The sequence below is a fragment of the Ranitomeya imitator genome, chromosome 8 (genome assembly GCF_032444005.1).
Source record: "Ranitomeya imitator isolate aRanImi1 chromosome 8, aRanImi1.pri, whole genome shotgun sequence".
In the NCBI taxonomy this organism is placed as follows: Eukaryota; Metazoa; Chordata; class Amphibia; order Anura; family Dendrobatidae; genus Ranitomeya; species Ranitomeya imitator.
The window spans coordinates 95,025,180-95,050,718 of NC_091289.1; positions in this window are offsets into that span (position 1 = coordinate 95,025,180).

Consider the following 25,539-nt stretch of genomic DNA (forward strand, 5'->3'; position numbering starts at 1 on the left):
ATTACCACACTGACACGCTGCAATCAGTGAGTATATTACCACACTGACACGCCGCAATCAGTGAGAATATTACCACACTGACACGCTGCAATCAGTGAGTATATTGCCACACTGACACGCCGCAATCAGTGAGTATATTACCATACTGACACGCTGCAATCAGTGAGTATATTACCACACTGACACGCAGCAATCAGTGAGTATATTACCACACTGACACGCTGCAATCAGTGAGTATATTGCCACACTGGCACGCAGCAATCAGTGAGTATATTACCACACTGAAACTACACTAAACTAAACTTTTTTTTCCAACACTGATTTCTGGACTCAAGACAAATTTCTGCAGTCAGTCTGTGTGTTACGGCAGGTTATTGAATCGTGATAGAGCGCTGTGCACACACTGTCACGATTCCTCTGTGTTCCCAGCGTAGTGATTGCAAGTATGAGTTTGCATAGTTATAGTCACGTGCCAACCAGGACCAGTTTTAGACAAAGCAAGGCCCTGGGCAAAAGTTTAAAGTGGGTCCCCAAATGCTAACATATTGCACCATCAGATAGAAACATTTCAGATGTATTTACTTGCGCTCAGTTCAATTCAGTTCAGGCCGCTAAACGAGTGTGATCGACAATATTGAAGTCATTCGACACTTGTTTCCCAGCCTCCTTAGGGTATGTGCACACGTTCAGTAGCTGGCTGCACTTTGGACACAGCACATGTCCGCTCCGTCCAAAGCGCTCCTCACTATTGAATGCAGGGGAATCCTTATGTGTTCATTGAACCGTGCGGAATCACCACGGCCAATACATTGCACTGGTGATATGTATCTTGCAGAGCCTCGTGTCTCCTCAAGATAAATAGACATGCTGCAGTCTCAAGAGACGCACTACATGTCCGTCTCGGCGGGTGATCCACGGGCATCTGTGCACGCATAGTGGGCATGGGATTTCCACTGTGCTGTAACATCAGGACGTTGCGGATTAGACGCTGAACAACTACACAGCGTCCAACCCGCAGTTTTTACTGATCTTGGGAACATACCCTTACTTCGGCTGAGGAAGAATGATGGGTACAGATAGTCCTCGATACAGTATGATGCAGGTCCCATATAGTAGATATAGTAGAATGCACTCTCCATGGTTCTTGATACAGTATAATGCAGTCCCCTCACAGTATAATGCAGCCCCCTCACAGTATAATGCAGCCCCCCCCACACAAACAGTATAGTGCAGCCCCAGTCAGAGTATAATGCAGCCCCCCACATACACAGTATAGTGCAGTCCCCCCACACAGTATAGTGCAGCAGGCACACACACAGTATAATGCAGCAGACACACAGTAAAATGCAGCAGACACACACACACTATAATGCACACACAGTATAATGCAGCAAACACACACAGTATAGTGCAGCAGACACACACATTGTGCAGTCCCCCCACACAGTATAGTGCAGCAGACACACACATTATAGTGCAGTCCTCCCACACACAGTATAATGCAGCAGACACACACTCGCACTATAATGCACAAACAGTATAATGCAGCAAACACACAGTATAGTGCAGCAGACACACACAGTATATTGCAGTCCACCAACACACAGTATAGTGCAGCAGACACTCATACACACATTATAGTGCACACACGCAGTATAATGCAGCAGACACACACACAGTATAGTGCAGTCCCTCCACACAGTACAGTAGTGCAGCATACACAGTATAGTGCAGCAGACACTCATACACACACTATAATGCACACACAGTGTAATGCTGCAGACACACACAGTATAATGCAGCAGACACACACAGTATAGTGCAGTCCCCCTACACAGAATAGTGCAGCACAAACACAGTATAATGCAGCAGATACACACTTTATAGTGCAGTCATCCCACACACAGTATAATGCAGCAGACACACACATACTCATGCACACTATAATGCACACACAGTATAATGCAGCAGACACAGACAGTATAGTGCAGTCCCCCCAAACACAGTATAGTGCAGCAGACACTCATACACACACAATAATGCACACACAGTAAAATGCAGCAAAAACACAGTATAATGCAGCAGACACACACATAGTACAGTCCTCCCACACAGTATAGTGCAGCAGACACACAGTATAGTGCAGTCCCCCCACACAGTATAGTGCAGCAGACAGGCACTCGCACTATAATGCACAAACAGTATAATGCAGCAAACACACAGTATAGTGCAGTAGACACACACAGTATATTGCAGACCACCCACACACAGTATAGTGCAGCAGACACTCATACACACACTATAGTGCACACACGCAGTATAATAGACACAAATTGTTTAACACTTAAAGGGGCAATATATATATATATATATATATATATATATATATATATATATATATATATATATATATATATATATATATATATATATTTAAATAAAAGGATATCATACAATAACCATTTAAAAGACCCCAGTGAAAACAAAAAAGGTGAGTGGAGACCACTCGACAGCAGCAAAGCACCAACCACCAGAGCCAGGGACCCAATCCCAAAATAAGAGATGTGGCAAGGGTATATATATGGTATAACAATATTTTATTAAGTAATGGTGATAACATATATGTATATATATGTACACATATGGAAGGATATTAAAAACATAATCACAACAATAAAATCAAAGAATTATAAATGAAAATATATATCGGTAGATATAAGGTATGCCAAAGAAGGTTAATATCAGGTCTCTCGTAAAAAATGAACAATGAATAAAAAAATGGACTTAAAAAGTGGGTCCCTGGCTCTGGTGGTTGGTGCTTTACACGCAGTATAATGCAGCAGACACACACAGTATAGTGCAGTCCCTCCACACAGTACAGTAGTGCAGCAGACACTCATACACACACTATAATGCACACACAGTGTAATGCTGCAAACACTGTATAAAGCAGCAGACACACAGTATAATGCAGCAGACACACACATACTAACACACTATAATGCACACACAGTATAATGCAGCAGACACAGACAGTATAGTGCAGTCCCCCCAAACACAGTATAGTGCAGCAGACACTCATACACACATAATAATGCACACACAGTATAATGCAGCCGACACACACTCACACACTATAATGCACACACAATACAGGGCGTCTTAGAGTGTGCCACCAGTAGAGCTGATGAGATGCTGAGTCAGAGGCAGAGGGGGAGTGATGGGAGAGGTAGTGTCACCTGACGCACACTCTCATCCATCACGGCTTTCAACTGTATCAGCCGATAAGTGGAAGACACTGAGCTCCTCTTACTCAGACACCTGGAGGAGTGGGGGCCCTAGGCAGCTAACTGGTCTGCATGCCCCTAATGCCGGCCCTGGTGCCGACTAGAGTCTGACATCTCTCTGAGTATCTGACTGATAGAAGTGGATGAGAATTTAGTTGGCATTTCACCACAAATATCCCATCATTATTCCAACTTTATCTTTTTATAACCTTTTTACCTCTACTCTCTTTATGAATAAGCCACAGGTAAACACAGTAAGGATGGGCTGCCAGCAGGTACGGACTGGGGATGAAATTCAGCCCTGGCATTTTAAATCACACAGGCCCATATTGTCCCTGCCCCCATGAACCAGATGGGATATGTTACTAAAATTACCCTGGATGGAGGAAAGGAAGATTTACTACAAGACCAATATTTCTAATGACACCCGTAGCCTGCTGGGGTAAGTGACGGAGTCAGCGACTTTGTGCTCCATCACAACTCTTAACAGTATGGGTATCTTGAGAAGACAGATTCTGCTAACAACGTGGCAGACAAAGGCAGCCCATGACCAGACAGGCCCTTCTGGCATTTGCCAGAATTGCCAGATGACCAGTCTGGCCCTGGCTGCCGGTAATGGGCCACTACTGTGTGCTTGCCCCCCAGGCCAAAATTTGCCAGCCAGCCCCTGCCTCCGACACTGATAGCGAGGGAGAGGATCCCACATTCCTTTACTCTTCAGATTCTTCATCCTCTTCCTCCTCCTCCTCGGGTCCTGCGGAACCGCGACGCAAACGCCCCAGGACAGAGGATGAGGCAGCACCCACTATTCCTGAACCAGCGTGCCCCTCTTTGGACCCCATATGGACCTCGCCCCCCGAAAATTACGAGCCACTGATTCCTGATTTTGTGGCAGAATCAGGAATCAAGTTTGACACCACCGACCTCACAGAAATAGACTTTTTCAAAGTCTTTTTCTCTGAGGATTTTGTTAACCTCATGGTGGAGCAAACTAATTTGTATGCTCTGCAATTTTTGGAGCAAAACCCCGGTTCATCATTTTCTAACTGGTCTCCTGTAGACGCAGTTGAAATGATGCAGTTTTGGGGCTTGGTCCTCCACATGGGGATCCTGAAGAAACCAGAAATTCGGCAATATTGGAGTGTTGATATTTTATGTAATACTCCAGTGTTCCAAATGGTCATGGTTCGGACGCGTTTTGAGGCCATCCATAAGTTCCTGTATTACAACGATAATGCACGGTGTCCCGCACGAGATGACCCAAATTTTGACCGTCTATTCAAAGTTCGGGCGGTCATCGAACACTTCAGCAAAAAGTTTGCTGAAGTGTACGTGCCCCAAAGGGACATCTGCGTGGATGTGTCCTTGGTTCATTTTAAGGGGTGGCTCAGATTCAGTCAATACCTGCCCAACAAGAGGGCCAGGTACGGAATCAAACTCTACAAACTGTGTGAGAGTACCTCAGGGTACACCTACAGCTTTAGAGTGTACGAAGGGAAGGACAGCAGGATTGAACCGCCTGAGTGTCCTTCTATCCTGGGAGTGAGTGGGAAAATTGTGTGGGGTTTGGTGCACCCACTGCTGGATAAAGGTTATCACCTCTACACCGATAACTATTATTCCAGCATCCCACTCTACAAATCCCTCTCTGCGTGAGGTACCGCAGCCTGCGGTACTGTCCGCAAAGATCAGAGAGGCCTCCCGAAGACACTACTTGGGCAGATGCTCAGAAAAGGGGAGAGCAAAGCCCAATGTAGCGACCACCTGCTGGTGGTCAAGTACAAGGACAAGAGGGATGTCCTTCTCTTGACCACCATACACGGTTATGGCAGTGGTTAAGGCCATGATGTTTAGCACGAGGGAAGGAGCGGGCCCCAGTACTTCCGGAACTGAGGGTGCTCGTATCGTACCAGGTCAGCTTTTTCCGGGGGTGGTCCCGCCAACTGGAAGAAAACATATGGGGTATCAGCGTACTCAGGACAAATTGGACAACACCTTTTGGGGTCCAATTTCTCCTGTTACCCTTGGGAAAATAAAAAATTGGGGACTAAACGATCATGTTTGTGGAAAAAATAGGATTTTTTATTTTCACGCCCAGGCATTAAACTTCTGTGAAGCACTTGGGGGTTCAAAGTGCTCAACACACACCTAGATAAGTTCCTTAGAAGGTATAGTTTCCAAAATGGGGTCACTTGTGGGGGGTTTCCACTGTTTAGACACATCAGGGGCTAATCAAACGCGACATGGCGTCCAATCTCAATTCCAGCCAATTTTAGCTTGAAAATGTCAAACGGCGCTTATTTCATTCTGAACCCTGCTGTGAGCCCAACAAGTGGTTCCCCCTCACATATGGGGTATCAGCGTACTCAGGACAAATTGGACAACAACTTTTGAGGTCCATTTTCTTTTTACCCTTGGGAAAATAAAAAAATTATTGCTGAAAGATCATTTTTGTGACTAAAAAGTAAAATGTTAATTTTTTTCCTTTAATGTTGCTTCTGCTGCTGTGAAACACCTGAAGGGTTAATAAACTTCTTGAATGAGGTTATGAGCACCTTGAGGGGTGCAGTTTTCAGAATGGTGTCACTTTTGGGTATTTTCTGCCATATAGACCCCTCAAAGTGACTTCAAATGTGAGGTGCTCCCTAAAAAAATGGTTTTGTAAATTTTGTTGTAAAAATGAGAAATTGCTGGTCAAATTTTAACCCTTATAACTTCCTAGAAAAAAAAAATTTTGTTTCCAAAATTGTGCAGATGTAAAGTAGACATGTGGGCAATGTTATTTATTTACTATTTTGTGTCGCATAACTCTCTCGTTTAACAGAATAAAAATTCAAAATTTGAAAATTGTGAAATTTTCTAAATTTTCGCCAAATTTCCATTTTTTTTTTCCACAAATAAACGCAAGTTATATCGAAGAAATTTTACCACTGTCATGAAGTACAATATGTCACAAGAAACAATCTCAGAATCGCCAAGATCCGTTGAAGTGTTTCGGAGTTATAACCTCATAAAGGGACAGCGGTCAGAATTGTAAATATTGGCCCGGTCATTAACGTGCAAACCACCCTTGGGGGTAAAGAGGTTAATGGCTAACTGAAGAGATGCTAACAAAGAAATCTTACAAGGCTATTCGGGTCTCTTGTCTTATTTATACACAACAGAACACCAGAATAGTGCAAAAAATGACAAGTAGATTGTGAGCCCTCACGGCAGGGTCCTCTCTCCTCCTGTACCAGTTGTGACTTGTATTGTTCAAGATTATTGTACCTGTTTTTATTATGTATACCCCTACATGTAAAGCGCCATGGAATAAATGGCGCTATAATAATAATACGTTTTGTGAAGCAGAACCATCAATGTGGTAAGGGAAAAAACAGCTGTGGCAGTAAAAACTGGTGCAATTCATAGGTTTAGTTAAGGAATGTGCTCTTCAGACCTTGTGGGGGCATCACAACCGTGGACCAGACCTCAATCAGTGGACAATAAAAATGTTCATACTTCTTGTCTATGAACTGCACTAATATTTACTGTTTCTCCCCTTCAAACATTGATGGTTCTGCTTCACATCACTTGTCTTATTACTGCATTATTCTATCCTGTTGTGTTAAATATGTGACTCTTCAGATTTTGATACAGTGAACCTGTCAGAATATAATGGCTATGATGATGCTGTAATAATTATTACGTCTATATCTTTGAAGAAATCCACTTTATAAGTCTTATGACCATTTGGAGTTTTGTGCTGATTAAATTTCAGAGCAAAGGACTGGATTATAGATGGAGGGGTCTTCTCCTCCTTGTTTGTCATTCCCCGGCCCCTCCACCTGCCTCTTCTGTTTGAAGAGCAGAGGCAGCAGGTCACTAAAAAACAGGCCTTTTTCAATCACCTATGACTGCACCACAAGAGAGGTGATCCTCCCTTCAAGGACAAGAAAACTTCAAGTGAAAAAAAAAAAAAGCGGGTCCTCTCTTCCTCTCTCCACATCAGTTGGTTTCCTGCTCTTGATGGGGAACCCTCAGTGAAAGATTGGCGGTGCATAAATAACTAGTGCTGGAAAACGAGGTCCTGTCTCTCAAACAGAAACATGTATTGGAAGAAATTCCCCCAGGGGAAACAAAGAATGGGTTCTCCTCCTCCCACTATTTCTAATTTTCTATTTGCCACAACAGCACCCACTAGAGAGAGGGGATCTGCCCCTAGGAACAGGAAATCTACAGAGAGATAAAAGGGACTGCCCCCCCTCGCTCCTCAGTTGGTTTCCTGTTCCTAGATGGGAACCACAGAGAAGACTCTCTGAAAATTGCTAATGAAGAGGAACGCCCGACTGGACTGCCCCCTGTACTACTCTGCTGAGCGGCAGGGGCTCCAGAGTGGGTAACAGAGTCGGGAATGATCCTGTTGGCTCCCCCCTCATCTGGGTACACTACGGCGATGCCTGGAGGTTGTTTTCAACAGTTTCCCTGCTGGGACACTGTTACAAGGTCCACCACTGAGAAAGATATACAAAGCGGTACCTGCCTCGGCCGGCCCTGAGTGGGAGACCACAGTAAGTGCATGCATGTGAATATGGTCGCAGTATGGCTGCAGCAGCGCTTACCCCCTCTGTAATGATACTTTCTAGCCACGCATAAGGGAAGGAGCCGGGATGTGTGCGGCGGACGCAATGTGGCTGCAGGTGAAGCGCTTACCCATTAGTAGCGGTGTCTTTCGGCCGCACCGCAGAGATGCACGTGCACTAGCATTGGTATCCCGGAAGTTGTTGGATGAACTTCTGGGGTCGCGGGGTTAGAATGCCATTTCCTGTGGAAACGCCATATTTTGTTCTGTGCAGTCATCTAGTCCATTCTGGCAGCAAGGCCTTTTTCCGGATGGAGAGGTTAAAAAAAAAAAAAAAAAGCAGGAAAGGGTGTGTTTGAGGAAGGTGGCCTACACTAGATAAAGCATGTCGGCAGGCTGGAGTGTGCGCGATCATGTCGTCTCAGGAGGAAATGGCTGGAGGAGTTAATATTACCTATTGGTGATGCCAGGAGGAAAGGTAGTGGACACTCGAAAGTGAGTGATTCCACTGAGAAATCGGGAAAGAACAGAGGATCACCCCTTCTACAGGCCAGCCAAACAACCCTACAGCCGGTATATGATTATAACTCCGGGTGAGTTTAACCCCTTTACCCCCAAGGGTGGTTTGCACGTTAATGACCGGGCCAATTTTTACAATTCTGACCACTGTCCATTTATGAGGTTATAACTCTGGAACGCTTCAACGGATCCCAGTGATTCTGACAATGTTTTCTCATGACATATTGTACTTCATGATAGTGGTAAAAATTCTTTGATAGTACCTGCGTTTATTTGTGAAAAAAACGGAAATTTGGCGAAAATTATGAAAATTTCGCAATTTTCCAACTTTGAATTTTTATGCAATTAAATCACAGAGATATGTCACACAAAATACTTAATAAGTAACATTTCTCACATGTCTACTTTACATCAGCACAATTTTGGAACCAAAATTTTTTTTTGTTAGGGAGTTATAAGGGTTAAAAGTTGACCAGCAATTTCTCATTTTTACAACACCATTTTTTTTTTTTTTTTAGGGACCACATCTCATTTGAAGTCATTTTGAGGGGTCTATATGATAGAAAATACCCAAGTGTGACACCATTCTAAAAACTGCACCCCTCATGGTGCTCAAAACCATATTCAAGAAGTTTATTAACCCTTCTGGTGCTTCACAGGAATTTTTTTAATGTTTAAATAAAAATGAACATTTAACTTTCTTTCACAACAAATTTACTTCAGCTCCAATTTGTTTTATTTTACCAAGGGTAACAGGAGAAAATGGACCCCAAAAGTTGTTGTACAATTTGTCCTGAGTACACCGATACCCCATATGTGGGGGTAAACCACTGTTTGGGCACATGACAGAGCTCGGAAGCGAAGGAGCGCCATTTGACTTTTCAATGCAAAATTGACTGGAATCGAGATGGGACACCATGTTGCGTTTGGAGAGCCCCTGATGTGCCTAAACATTGAAACCCCCCCACAAGTGACACCATTTTGGAAAGTAGACACCCTAAGGAACTTATCTAGAGGTGTAGTGAGCACTTTGACCCACCAAGTGCTTCACATAAGTTTATAATGCAGAACCGTAAAAATAAAAAATCATATTTTTTCACAAAAATTATCTTTTCGCCCCTGTTTGGGCACACAGGAGAGCTCGGAAGGGAAGGAGCACTGTTTTACTTTTTCAACGCAGAATTGGCTGGAATTGAGATCGGACGCCATGTCGTGTTTGGAGAGCCCCTGATGTGCCTAAACAGTGGAAGCCCCCCAATTATAACTGAAACCCTAATCCAAACACACCCCTAACCCTAATTCCAACGGTAACCCTAACCACACCTAACCCTGACACACCCCTAACCCTAATCCCAACCCTATTCCCAACTGTAAATGTAATCTAAACCCTAACTGTAGCCCCAGCCCTAACTGTAGCCCCAGCCCTAACTGTAGCCCCAGCCCTAACTGTAGCCCCAGCCCTAACTGTAGCCCTAATGGGAAAATGGAAATAAATACATTTTTTTAATTTTTCCCTTACTAAGGGGGTGATGAAGGGGGGTTTGATTTACTTTTATAGCGAGTTTTTTTAGCGGATTTTTATGATTAGCAGCCGTCACACACTGAAAGACTCTTTTTAGTGCAAAAAATATTTTTTGCGTTACCACATTTTGAGAGCTATAATTTTTCCATATTTTGGTCCACAGAGTCATGTGATGTCTTGTTTTTTGCAGGACGAGTTGACGTTTTTACTGGTAACATTTTCGGGCACGTGACTTTTTTTATCGCTTTTTATTCCGATTTTTGTGAGGAAGAATGACCAAAAACCAGCTATTCATGAATTTCTTTTGGGGGAGGCGTTTATACAGTTCCGCGCTTGGTAAAATTGATAAAGCAGTTTTATTCTTCGGGTCAGTACGTTTACAGCGATACCTCATTTATATCATTTTTTATGTTTTGGCGTTTTTATACGATAAAAACTATTTTACAGAAAAAATAATTTTTGCATCGCTTTATTCTCAGGACTATAACTTTTTTATTTTTTTGCTGATGATTCTGTATGGCGGCTCGTTTTTTTGCGGGACAAGATGACGTTTTCAGCGGTACCATGGTTATTTATATCTGTCTTTTTGATCGCGTGTTATTCCACTTTTTGTTCGGCGGTATGATAATAAAGCGTTGTTTTTTGCCTTGTTTTTTTTTTTTTCTAAGGGTATGTGTCCACGTTCAGGATTGCATCAGGATTTGGTCAGGATTTTATGTCAGTATTTGTAAGCCAAAACCAGGAGTGGGTGATAAATGCAGAAGTGGTGCATATGTTTCTATTATACTTTTCCTCTAATTGTTCCACTCCTGGTTTTGGCTTACAAATACTGACATAAAATCCTGACCACATCCTGATGCAATCCTGAACGTGGACACATACCCTTACGGTGTTTACTGAAGGGGTTAACTAGTGGGCCTGTTTTATAGGTCGGGTCGTTACGGACGCGCCGATACTAAATATGTGTACTTTTATTGTTTTTTTTTTTTTTTTTTTATTTAGATGAAGAAATGTATTTATGGGAATATTTTTTTTTTTTTTTTCATTATTTAGGGGATATATATTTTTTTTTTACACATTTGGAAAATTTTTTTTTTACCTTTTTATTTTGTCCCAGGGGGGGACATCACAGATCGGTGATCTGACAGTGTGCACAGCACACCGATCTGACATGCAGCACTGCAGGCTTCACAGTGCCTTCTCTGAGCCCCAGCCCTCATCTTTGATCGCGGTGTGGCGGGGGGTTAATGTGCCGGGGACGGTCCGTGACCGCTCCTGGCACATAGTGCCGGATGTCAGCTGCGATAGGCAGCTGACACCCGGCCGCGATCGGCGGCGCTCCCCCCGTGAGCGCTGCCAATCACATATGACGTACTATCCCGTCGGTGGTCATAGGGGCCCCCCCACCTCGATGGGATAGTACGTCTAATGTCAGAAAGGGGTTAAAGACAGCTTCATTGAAGCTTATATTACTTTTTTCTGCTTTTTATTTCTTATAGGCAAAAAAGACTGGGAAAACTAAACATAGGCAGTGTGCGATATGTACCGAAACCCTGCCTGACTCCTATGTAAAGAGATTGTCAGAGCTGTATAAATAATACCTTACAACAGGAGGGATCGGTCAAGATGCATGAGATTCGTCTGATGATCCGTGAGGACCTTCAGTCCTTAAGTGGTGGCCCTTCTATGAATATTGAGAGGAGAAACAAGAGAGCACCCTCACCTAGAGCAGACACGTCTGCAGAAAGTGGGGACATTGATTCTGACATCTCTCAGGCTTGGGGTTCTATTGTAAAACAATGGGGAGACAAAGAGCGCAATAGGGTCTTATCCACGTTACAAAGAGGAGAATATATACCAAAATTTGCTCACTGGTGGTATTTCCTGATGAAGGGGGCATGAGACCCCTGAAACGCGTTGAATAAAACCACTGTGAGTCAACTTTACTCTCCTGAAATTCATCTTAGCGGCAGCACAGAATTTTAACTACAAATCTCCTTTTGAAGGCTGAGGAGGACTATGTGTGTTTTCCTACTGACGGTATAAATAATTTGGTAAAATCCGTAAGAAAAACAATGGGATTATCAGAATCCAAGGAACCTCAAACGCCGCAAGAGGTTATGATTGCAGGTCTCTCCCAGCAAAAGGGTCATGTGTTTCCGGTAATTCAGACCATTAAGGACCTTGTTAAAAGGGAATGGAATGGGGCGTGGTTTGCCAGGGGACAGGAGCAGACGTGTTCTGTTGGGCTCCTGTTATTCCCCTAATTTATGCTACTTAAGCATACTTATTTGTGGATTATTGGACTCCACATCGGACTAGAACATGCCAGGAATGAGATACGAGAGGCAAAAGAAGGGCACATCAAAGAAATCTCCTACACAAGGGGCTGAGAGGTGCCCGGGAAAAGCCTAATGGAGGACGGCTTCCCTCTGGTGAGAGCGCAAGTAGTCCCGTCTCTCAGGGCTACAAAGCTTCAAGCCAACGATCGGCAGATCTGCATCCCAGGAGAGCACAGCTGACTGACCGAGCAACAGCGAGGGGGACCGCTGCCCTTGCCTCAGCTACGGTGCCATTTGCGGAGCTCTCGGCTGGAAATCAGGTGAGAGCCGGGGACTATTTGGCGGCGACACGGCGGAAGGATCCAAGCAGAAGACCGACTGACTCGGCGACTCCCGCAACTAGGATCCCTGCTCCTGCCGGAGCGCCTGTCTATGAAGATCTGAGGGAGCGCCGACGGACATCTACCACCCTGTACGTCGGCGAGCTATGGAGGAGACCCAAGGAGGATTCACCGGCTCTAACGCTGCAGAGACGCAGATGGATCTCCCCGCCGCTCCAGACCTCGGGAAGTACGCTGAGGTATGACGCGCCGGAGTTTCGGCCGGGGAGAGACAGGGAGGAGAGAAGCCAGACGCAGGGTAAAGCGGTGGAGGAGGACGGGAAAATAGTGCAGCGGCGGGCTATGCATGAGTCACTTCTACTTAACCCTAATAAGGAAGATCCATCTGAGACAGACATTAACCCCTCCTGTAATCAGAATAAAAATGTGCCGCATAAGGGGATCTCTGGAGTCTATTGAGCATTGTGAAAGCAGTCTCTATGAAGAGTTCACTGGGGACGAGGATTCCTACGATTACGGGCAGGAATCTCCGCTAGCGGACTTTGAGCCTGATGATATCTCGTCATCATCATCATTGTCAGGCTCTGGTTCTGCTTTGGAAGGCATAACAAGTAAAGAGGGCTCTATAGCCACCGAAACGCTCCCACAAATAGACGCACAGGGGCACCATCTTTTAAAGAACTCGCTGATAGACCGTGTATCTGCTTCTGATTGCCACCCATCAGAGCGGTTTGTTGGTAACTTGTGCAAAGCTCTTTTGATCTCTGTAGATACTAACAACCCTCACATGGAAAATAAGTTGGAAACCGAATATACGTTTTTAAATGGAGCTAAGGCATCCGAAAAATTCATAAAAAAGCTGTTCAAGGACACATTTTCAAAAATAGCCGCCACACCTTCAAATTCTAATGTGATTCCTGATGGAGCCCCCCGCGGTCCAATAAATCTAGTCTCCTCACAGTAACTTCTAGAGTTGCCGTGTCCCGGGGATGTAGGTGGCGTTTCTGGGATTTCGGAGTCACTGGAAGATTTAAAACATGACATATCCTCATTTAAGAAAAATCTAGCCAACTTTGAGAACTTCAAAAGAAGCAACAATCTGAAAATCCGAGGGATCTTGGAATCGGTACAAGCTACCCAGTTAGGGGACTATGTCTCTGCTATGATATCCCACCTGCTTCCTGACACTCAGGAAAAAAATCTGGTCGATTAAAGCTTTCAGAATAACCAGACCCTCTTCTCTTCCATCGAATATGTATGCAGATGTTATTGTTTCATTTTACCCCAACTGGCTTAGAGATTCACTGCTTGACATTACGAGGAAACCTAGGTTTCTCTCTTCCCAGTATAGCCACTTAGCCTTCTACAGAGATCTGTGCAAGGACACCTTACAAAAACGTAGAATGTTTCAGCACACTACCCATAGACTGCAACAGGCTAGAATACAATATAATTGGTACCAGTCTTCTAATCTGAGGTTCCACTTTGCATCAAAATGGTACACCTTCTCTTCTCCAGCAGTGGCGGCGGCCTTCATGGATCGCGCAGGAATAGGTCTTCCCGGGTATTCTTCTGGCCCAGCTCTAGCCCGAAACATCCCGCTTGAAACTTCACGTGAACTCATTACCAAACCCAAACTGAACCTTCGTTGAGGTCCATATGATCCACATTTAGCCTGTATTTGAACCGAACATTGCCCCCGATAGGGTCCGAAGGTCATCTGGAGATGACCTGGAGCCGACAGGCATTCGCACTATTTTCATTTTTTTGTGGACCGCTTTAGAGCTAATGCATTATTTATGTCTCTGCATTTCTTAACCAACCCTTTTGTTTTTAGGTTGTGATTTTGGAGCTACAGCGCATCGTCAGAATTTATCTAACCACCAAGTTTATGTATGGCTCTCATATATTCGCTACATTTATGTCAAACAATGGCTATTCTATTACTCTACAGGGTCTATTACGATGTTTTACCCATTCTATTTCATAGCATTACACATAGCCTAAAATCCATAGCCTACCGCAACTCCAAAGTTATTCATTTCTAGTATGAGAGAGCTACACATATCATTTCCCTTGCCAACATATAGCTTACTTAACTCTCTTCTAGTATTATCTTTATGCCACTTCAACCTTGTAAATTCTTACTGTATTTTGTGACGGTCTGTCTCCCCTATTTTCATAGGGGTTCTTTCCCTACACTCGTATCCCTCCCTTTCCCCACCTTTCCCCCCCCCCTTGATTTACCCCCCCCCCCCAGTTAAAATTCAATTAAAATTCAATAAAAATTATTTGGAGAAAAGGGAATGGAATAAGCAGGGACAGAAGGGGTTTGTACCAGTATCTTGTAAAAGGCGTTACCCCTTTGACGATGAGGACTTGGCCACCTGGGCTAAGGTGCCTAAAGTAGATGCGGCGGTTGCATCCACTTCTCGTCGCTCTTCTTTGCCTGTAGAAGACGCAGGTTCTCTCTCTGATCCAATGGATAGGAAATCAGATGCGCTTCTAAAGAGGTCATGGGAAGCTTGCATCACTGCATTTAAGATGGCAATTTCCGCCACGTGCACTGGCAGGTCTTTGCTGGTTTGGCTAGACCAGCTGGATCAGAACATTAAGAATGGTATGTCCAGAGAAAAATTGCGTACCTCTTTTCCCTAGAGTAAGGGTGCTGCGGCCAGAACAGCTAACCTAACTAATACAGCTCGGCGAGCGTTGTGGTTAAAGAATTGGAAGGGGGATGCCCAGTCTAGATCTAAGCTGTGTGCCATACCCTGTCAGGGTGAGTACCTTTTTGGGACAGTTCTGGATGATATACTGACCAAAGCGGGTAAGAGGAAGAAAGGGTTCCCTAATCCCTTTATTCCTTCTTACAGAAGGGCGATCAGAAAGCCACCAAGAAAAAAGACTTTCAGGACCGCTGGAATAACAAGGAGTTCAGACAAAAAGGGAACTTATTCAATAAACGTCCCTTCAAATCGGCCGATAGATCTCGTTAATCCTATTCTACGTGTAGGAGGTAGATTGTTAAAATTTACTAATCAATGGAAAGAAATAACAACTAATTCTTGGGCCATAAGTCTACTGTAGTATCTTCAGGCCTAACCTTAGACTTTATTAGGACACCTCTACATCCTTTCCTTCTGACTTCCTTAAAATCTAAACCACAGCAGGAAGCACTTGAGCTTGAAATTGTCTCTCTTGGCCAAACAGGTATTAATAGAAGTTCCGTCATCTTAAATAGGGAAAGGATTTTATCCCCCCTTATTTTTGATTACCAAACCTGATGGATCTTTCAGAACTATAATAAATTTAAAAAGACTGAACACCTTTCTAAGATCCAAGACATTTAAGATGGAGTCCATTCGTTCAGCTATAAAAAGAAAAATCTGTTTTTCTCAGCTGCTATATAGTAGTCTTGGATCTTAAAGATGCTTATTATCAGCTTCCTATACACCAATCACACCAGCAATTTCTCAGGGTGGCGGTAATAATGAATGGTCAGATTTGTCATCTGCAGTTTAGAGCAATGCCCTTTCGGTTGTCTATGGCCCCGAGAGTTTTTACCAAGCTATTAGAGGTGATGTCCTATCTGCAGGTGAAAGATACACTGGTTATTCCGTACCTAGACGACTTACTAATAGTAGGTAGATCCCCCTCCCCCCCCCCCCCCCCCCCCTCAGTGTGAACAGAGGTTGGAGGAAGTTGTGGTTTCTCTGCAAAGACTTGGCTAGATTATCAATTGGGAAAAATCCAGGCTCCGGCCGGTAACATGTCAAAAATTTCTTGGACTTCTTCTAGACTCAGTGAGCCAGGAATGTTTAATTCCTGAGGATAAGAAGACCTCCATAATTAATAAGGTGAACCTAGTGATTGAGAAACGTAGTATGTCATTAAGAAGTGCCATGTGCTTGCTAGGTTCATTAACTTCATGTATTCCTGCGGTTCAATGGGCACTGTTTCATACTAGACAACTGCAGAGTTTTGTATTAGAAGAGGACATTAAAAAATGGGGACATTTAGATCAGACAATATTTCTAACTTTAGATGTGGTTCGCTCCCTTAGGCCAGTCTCGCACGTCCAGATAATTCCGGTACCGGAAAAATCAGTACCGGAATTATCCGTGTCCGTGTGCCGATGCGTTTCTGTGGCACATCAGTGTGGCACATCAGTGTGGCACACGTGCGGCACACGTGTTCCGCCTGTGTGCCCACTGGGTACCACACGCACCGTGCAGGAGACAGCGCTAAAGTTTAGCGCTGTCCCCTGCCTCTGGTGCTGAAGCCGCGATTCATATCTTCCCTGCAGCAGCGTTTGCTGTAGAGAAGATATGAATAATCGTATTTAAATTCAAGATCCAGGTCCCCACCCCCTCCCATGCCCTGTGCACCCCCCCCCCCTCGCTGTTATTAAAATACTCACCCGGCTCCCTCGCTGGCTGGCGCTGCCTCCTGTCCTGGCCGCACCTTCTACTGTATGAGCGGTCACGTGGGGCCGCTCATTTACAGTAATGAATATGCGGCTCCACCCCTATAGGAGGTGGAGCCGCATATTCATGATTGTAATGGGCGGCCCCACGTGACCGCTCATACAGTAGAAGATGCGGCCAGGACAGGAAGCAGCGCCAGCCAGCGAGGGAGCCGGGTGAGTATTTTAATAACGGCGGGGGGCGCACAGTGGGTGGAGACCTGGATCTTGATTTTAAACACGATTATTCATATCTTCTCTACAGCAAACGCTGCTGCAGGGAAGATATGAATCGTGGCTTCAGCACCAGTTGGGGGGACAGCGCTTAATGTAGCGCTGTCTCCTGCACGGCACACGGACTGCACACGGACAACGTCCGTGTGCGGTACGTGTTTTACACGGACCCATTGACTTTAATGGGTCCGTGTAATCCATGCGCTCCCAGGAACACTGACATGTCTCAGTGTTCGGCACACGGAGACACGGTCCGCAAAAAATCAATGACATCTGCACTGATGCATTGATTTCACTGTGTCTACGTGTGTCAGTGGCTCCGGTACGTGAGGAAACTGTCACCTCACGTACCGGAGCCACTGACGTGTGAAACCGGCCTCACATGGTGGTTGGACTGGGAAAATCTCTCGAGGGGAGTTCTTTGGGTAGTAACTCCTTCAAACATAGTGACCACAGACGCTAGTCCAGAGGGCTGGGGGTGCACATTTTCAGGAGCAGATTGTTCAGGGTCTTTGGTCCAGAACAGAATCTTGCAATTCTTCTAATGTAAAAGAATTAAGAGCAATATATTATTCCATACTCCACTTTCTTCCTCAGCTGCGAAGCTCCCATACAAGGGTCCTTTCCGACAACACCACCGCGGTTGCCTACCTAAACCATCAAGAAGGTACGCAGTCGGACACTCTCATGAACGTTACATCAGACATCATGAATTTTGTCAAATCATCTTTTGTCCCTATCGGCAGTACACATCAGGGGTATAGACAATTTTCGTGCCGATTTTCTCAACCGCCACACCCTTCATCAAGGGGAATGGATGCTCAACAAAAGAATCTTCAGACTGATAACTGCCCGATGGGGGGTGTCTCAGACTTATTTTCAACAAGATCAGGTCAGAACATTCGTCTCGTTGTGCAGAGAGGACAATCCGGATATATTCAATGCCCTTCAGGTTCCATGGACATTCAGTCTAGCTTATGCCTTTCCCCCATGGAATCTTCTACCCTTAGTTATCAGAAAAATAAGGAAAGAAGGGGCAAGAGTGCTGCTGTTAGCTCCATTTTGGCCCAAGAGGCCATGGTTGTCATGGCTCAGGGCAATGTCGATTACAGACCCTTGGATTCTGCCTCAGACCAAGGACCTGCTGTCTCAAGGGCCATTTTTCCACCCTCAGGTAAAGGGCATGAAGTTGACAGTCTGGAATTTGAGAGGCAGTTATTAAATCTTAGAGGATTCTCTAAAGGGTTGATAGATGCCTTCATGAAAAGTAGAAAACTATCTACTACAAAAATTTGTCAGTCTGGAGAAAATTTCTCAAGTTCCACACAGCACAATTTTCTTCTGAAATACCCATATTTCCAATTTTGGAGTTTCTGCAGAAGGGACTTGTTAGGTCTCTCTGTAAGTACTCTAAAAGTTCAAATTTCAGCTCTAGGTGCTCTCTTCAATTACGATATTGCAGGCGATAGGTGGATATCCCATTTTATATCTGCATGTGAACGGTGAAAACCGATCCGTATACCTCAGGTCCCACAGTGGGATCCAAGTTTGGTCCTGGATGCATTAACAGAGAGCCCTTTCGAACCCCTTCATACAGACTCATTAAAAAATATCTCATTAAAGACGGTATTGTTAGTAGCATTGGTATCTGCTAGGAGGGTGAGCGATCTCCAAGCCTTGTCAGTAGAACCTCCGTTTTTATCAGAAACATCTGAAAGGACGGGTCCGTCTTTAAAATTATTCTATCTTCCTAAAGTTGCTACTAAGTTTCATAGCTCCCAAGAGATCTTCCTGCCTACTTTAGGGCAGTGAGAATCTGGAATTGCTTGTCTGAGGAGGTGGTGATCGTGAACTCAGTCGAGGGGTTCAAGAGAGGCCTGGATGTCTTCCTGGAGCAGAACAATATTGTATCATACAATTATTAGGTTCTGTAGAAGGACATAGATCTGGGGATTTATTATGATGGAATATAGGCTGAACTGGATGGACAAATGTCTTTTTTCGGCCTTACGAACTATGTTACTATGTTACTTTTTATGAAGATCACTTCTCTCCAGAGGAGGAGAAACTTCATACCCTAGATGTTAAGAGGTCTGTCCTAACCTACTTAGAAAAGACTAGGGACTGGAGGAAGAGTAGGGCTCTCTGTGTCTTTCCAGGGTAAGAACAAAGCAGGGCCGGCTCCAGGTTTTTGAGGGCCCCGGGCGAAAGAGTCTCAGTGGGCCCCCCCTTTAACACATACCCCGATTCATGATCGCATATAAACACAGCCATGTAGTATATAACACTGCCCACGTAGTATATAGCAACCCATGTAGTATATAGCAGCCCACGTAGCATATAGCAGCCCACATAGTATATAGCAGCGCAGCCCACGTAGCATATAGCAGCCCACGTAGTGTATAGCAGCGCAGCCCACGTAGTATATAGCAGCGCCACTCACTCATGCACTGGTAGGACTAGGAGCTCCTCCTGAATCTGCCTCATAAGTTCAGCAGCACGGCAGCCAGCCAGGGGCGGAGATCAGAGCAGAGAACGTGCTCTCTCCCCCCACAAACAATGTCACGCTGGCTGCCTTCTCTTAACCCCTATGTGTGCCTGCCTGGCTGCACTCACTGAGTGATAAGATGCTTGTGTCAGAGCTGGCACATAGGGGTTAAGAGAACGCAGCCAGCAGTGACTTTGTAGGCGGAGAGAGCATGTTATCTCCTGCTCTGCTCTTCCAGCTGTATCTATCACAGCATGAGTGGGCCCCCCTCTCTCCCCAGGGCCCCGGCATTTGCCCGCTGTGCCGGGTGCTGACGCCGGCCCTGGAACAAAGGCTCCAAAGTCACAAAGAATAGATTATCACGCTGGATCAGAGATGCCTTAATTCTGGCATATAAAGCTAAAAGAAGAGATCCACCACTACATGTAGGAGCACACTCTACAAGGGCTTTGTCGGCTTCCTGGGCGGAGAAGGCAGACGTACCAATAGACGTTATATGTAAGGCCGCAACCTTGTCTTCACCTAGTACTTTTTATAAGCACTATAGCTTAGACCTGTCTTCCTCCTCTGATCTAACTTTTGGAATATCGGTCCTTGACACTGTGAACTTACCCAAATTATGGTCTCTGTAAATCTCTCTAGTGGGTGCTGTCGTGGCGAATAGAAAATACCGGATTACTTACCGGTAATGCTCTTTTACAGAGCTCACGACAGCACCCACTTACATCCCTCCCTTTTTATAGTAGCACGAGGTGCCGTGGTGGTGAGGTGTTAATAGTAAGATGTATAAGTTTGTAAATATGTACATATTATGGAGCCTATTAACTAAAACCTAGCGGCGGTTCCTCCTATTCTCTGTAATACAACTGAACAGCGAGGGGAGGCGCCACCCCTTTTCTTTCTGTAGGTTTCCTGTTCATAGGGGGCGGATCCCCTCTCTCTAGTGGGTGCTGTCGTGGGCTCTATAAAAAAGCATTACCGGTAAGTAATCCGGTATTTAAAAAAAAAAAACGGCTGCGTTTTTGAGGGCCATTATAAACTTAAAGGCCTTAAACGAGTTCTTAGAGGTCCCACAACATTTTCGTCATAACATATCTGGACGACTTTCTGATCGTGGGAGATTCCTTTTCCAATGCCAGTAACATGTCAGAGATGCTTTAGAGACTGAGGTGGCATCTGAACGTAAAAAAATACAGGTTAGAACCAGTAATGACACAGGTCTTTTTGGGTTTAGTGATAGACTCGGTGAGACAGGAATGTCGCCTCCCTGAGGAGAAGGAAAGGAACATCAAAAGCCTTATCTTATCAACCGCATGTATCCATAGTAGTCATGACAAGTAAACCAAAAGGAACACATCCAGCCCATGAATGGCAGTGCTTCACAGGACTCGCATCCAAAGATAATTTTTAAAAAAAATGTATTAAGTTGTTTTTTTTTTTTGAGATTCAACATATTTCGGATACAGTATACATCCTTCTTCAGGTATCATAAAAACACCAGTATAAATCCTACTAGTAAAAATAAAAAAAATAAACACACACACACACACACACACACACACACACACACACACACACACACACACACACACATATATATACACACACACACACACACACACTATGTTCCAAATTATTATGCAGGTGACATTCTTCTCGGATTTTCCTAAGTGGTCCGTGCAAATGAGTCAGTCTAATAAAAGTCATTCCACCCAGACGGGGAAATTGAGCGAACACCAGCACCTGACTGAAGGTATTTAAACCTTCAGCAAGGGTGTGTTAATTAGCAGCAGATAGTGGGGGGGGGGGGACACTGTTGGGTCCAAGAGCGAGAATAACGCTCCATAACATAGATGCAAAAATGAAGAGGGTAATTGTATTGTAGAGATAATTGCAATGACCTTCTACAGCCGGATCCAGAATGATTGTCTGTTACACCTGACAATCCCGTGATATTAGCCATACAAAGAGACTGAGTGCTATTTGCCTCCTAGAGCAGACTTTACTATAATAGTTTGCGGACTCCATATACTGAGCCTCTAAGTACTAGAAGAGCCGAATCCCCCATCAAGTGACCCCGATTTGGAAATTATAACCCTTTGGGAATTTATCTACAGGTGTAGTGACAATTTTGACTCCATGGGTATTTTCCAGAAACAAGCAGCTATGAATGCTGTGGAGTGAGAATTGCAAACTGAAGTTGTAGTGACCAGTACGTTGTGGTGACCAGTACGTTGTAGTGACCATTATGTTATGCCCAGCTCATGCTTCTGGAGACACGCACCTGTAAATTAGGCAGGTTCTCATAGCTTCAGAAATTACAAACATGTGGGCGCTATATGTGCCTAAGGCACACTGTTGGGCTCAGAAGGGAGGGGGGGGGGGCGTTTGGGAGCACAGAATTTGCTGAATTTCTTTTCAGGGGCAAAGAGCCATTTGGCTTTTCCAGAGCCTTTGTACTACCACTACTATATTTCCATTAACAGATGACAGACCTTAGTGGGCCTTTCTTTTTTTGTGGATTGAGTTGAAGCATTTTTTTAGGAACATTTTTAAATAACGTTTTGGATTAGTTACCCAGCGCTCTTACTTTGGGGTTTACATCTAAATATCCAAGTGATGTAATTCAGATGAAACCCCAGAGGGATGCATTTACTATAATAAGGCAGCAGAGTTACTCTGGACTCTGTCTGGCCTCGTTACAGCATTGTCCTTCTCAGAATTGCACAAAACTGAGGCTGACAGCACTTTTATGCAATCCTAAAAAGATGGACACCGCTGGATAACAGATCCTATGGCGTCCAGTGTCTCCATCTGCCTCATGATAGGTATTCTTCCACTGTGGGTGCCATCTGAATCGTTTACTTTAGAGATTTACACTGACATCCTGGTGAAAGCGCTCAGCGCAAAGCGTACGATAAATGTGAGCTGAGTCTTACTGCGATTTTTGGGAGGCAGAATGAAAAACTTTTATAGAAAAAGTAATTATTTTTGCATTGCTTTATTCTGAGAGCTATAACTTTTTTATTTTTCCGCTGATAGAGCTGTATGATGGCTGATTTTTTTTTCAGTGGTACCATGTTTATATTCGTCTTTTTAATCGCATTTTATTCCACTTTTTGGTGGTATGATGACAAAGCATTGTTTGTTGCCTTGTTTTGTATTCTTTTTTATGGTGTTCACTAAAGAGGTTAACTAGTGGGATAGTTTTATAGTTCGGGTCATTTCGGATGCGGTGATACCAATTATGTGTACTTTTATTTATTTTTTTCATGAACCCATTTTTTTATGTTTGATATATATATATATATATATATATATATATATATATATATATATATATATATATATATATATATATATATATATATATATATATATATATATATATATAATTTTTTTTTTTCTTTGTCCCACTATCAATTTGTGCAGGCTGATCGCTTGTATAGCATAGGCATGCAGCAGCATGCCTATGCTATGCAAACTGTCAAAGTTGCTGATCATGCTCTGAGCATGATCAAGCACACCTTTGCTAGCTTTGGTGACCTGGTTGTTGTTGTCATGATGACATCAGGTTACCATGGCAATGATCGGGATCCCGTGATGATGTCGCGGAGTCTCCTATCCAATGGCAGAGGGGTTGTTTTACTTGTCTGCTCTCGAAATGCTGTGATAGAGTTCGATTGAGGCATTTAGGGGGTTAAAGTGCCTGGAGCGGTGCAGGGCCACCCCTGGCACTGAGTGTCGGGTGTCAACTGTCAGAATCAGCTGACACCCGGTGGCTCTTGTACAGCAGGTGTGCGCGCAAAATCGCCAGGACGTATTCTTACATCCAAGGTCAATCATACCCATGTCACATGGACGGATGGATATGTCCAGGGTCGGAAAGGGGTTAAATTATATATATATTTTTTTTACATTCTTTTTCAATTTTGCCTTATAAACAAGTCATTATACAGGAAAAATGTTTCTTAACATTTTTTTCCTGTAAAATGCTATTACTCGTCGGTTTGGAATGTTTTATTGTCAGTCCTTAAAGTGGAGTCAAATTGTGACATCATTGTTCTCAGCAGCGATCTGGGAGTCAGAGATGCTTCCAGGGGTCTCCCCCATGCTGTTCTCCTTCCAATCAGCATTTGTCCCACTCATTTGAACATTTTCACTGCCCCTGACCTCTTTGTAAGGTCTCTTGGAAAAATTCTCGGTTTTCCCATTGACTTCCATTATACTCGTTACTTGAAACGAGCATGCAAGTATTAGGAATTGCTCTGTTCGACCTAAGAGCACCTGGGTATTTTAGTGCTCACGCTCATCGCTATTGGCTATACTTTGAGACCATTTTTAATGGTTTTGCGTTACTGTAAAACTGTACAGTGTGCACCTCGTGATGACACCAACTTTGACTGTCTATAAAATATCAAAATTAGGCGGGTTATTAATCACTTCAGCAACAAATTTGCTGAATTATTCCTGAAAGGGACATCTTACTTAGACGAGTCCCTTAATCCATTTTAGTGGGAAGCTTAAATTCTGACACTGCTTCCCCGGTAGGAAATCAAAATATATAAAATGTGAGAGAGTACCTCAAGGTACACTCAGTTTTAGGGTTAACAAAGGGAAGGGCACCGTTTTGAGCTACCTGAATTACCCAGTCCTTTTAATGGCAAAATTGTGTGAAAATTGGAGCACCCATTGCTAGATCATGGTTGCCAACTCTGTGGATGGATCAATCCACTATCTATAAACTCAATAAAATTAAGAAAGAGATATAATACATAAAGTCAGAAGTTTATTTAAAGATCGTAGAGATTGCGAAACAGGCCACATCCTGATGTTGTCAATCCTTTGCAAAAAAAACAAAACCTCATTTCGAGCACTTAATGCCTCTACATCTACCCTTGTGGAAAATTTTGATAAAAATAAAACACATTTTTAAAAAAGTACTATTTCCACTGCATCAAAAAAACTGTACTTTTGCTAATAAAAACCTCAAATCACAAGGTGAAATGGGTTCTTCCAGGATTATAACTAGTTCATTATTTGTTTGTTTTTATTATTTTGCATTGCTTATATAGCGCTATCAGTTTCCACAAGGCTTTACATTCATCACCATTGCTGTTCCTCACAATCTAACTTCCCTATCAATATGTCTTAGGATTGTATAAAAAACCCCCATCAATTATCACATACCGTATATACTCGAGTATAAGCCGAGATTTTCAGCCCAAATTTTTGGGCTGAAAGTGCCCCTCTCGGCTTATACTCGAGTCACGGTGGGCGGCAGGGTCGGCGGGTGAGGGGGAGAGGGCGCTGAGGCATACTTACCTAGTCCCGGCGCTCCTGACACTGCCCCTGCCTGTCACACTGTCTCCGGGTGCCGCAGCTCTTCCTGTCAGCGGTCACGTGGGACCGCTCATTAGAGAACTGAATATGGACTCCACTCCCATAGGGGTGGAGCCACATATTCATTCCTCTGAGCGGTGCCAGTGACCGCTGACAGGAAGAGCTGCGGCACCCGGAGACAGTGTGACAGGCAGGGGCAGCGTCAGGAGCGCCGGGACTAGGTGAGTATTTTATATTCACCTGTCCGCGTTCCACACGCTGGGCGTCGCTCCATCTTCCCGGCGCCGCTCCGTCTTCCCGGCGTCTCTGCGCTCTGACTGTGCAGGTTAGAGGGCGCGATGACGCATATAGTGTGCGCGGCGCCCTCTGCCTGATCAGTCAGTGCAGAGAGACGCCGGGACGAGACGCCGGAACGAGACGCCGGGAGCTGCAATCAAGAGAGGTGAGTATGGCTTTTTTTTTATTATTGCAGCAGCAGCAGCAGCAATGGCAGAGCT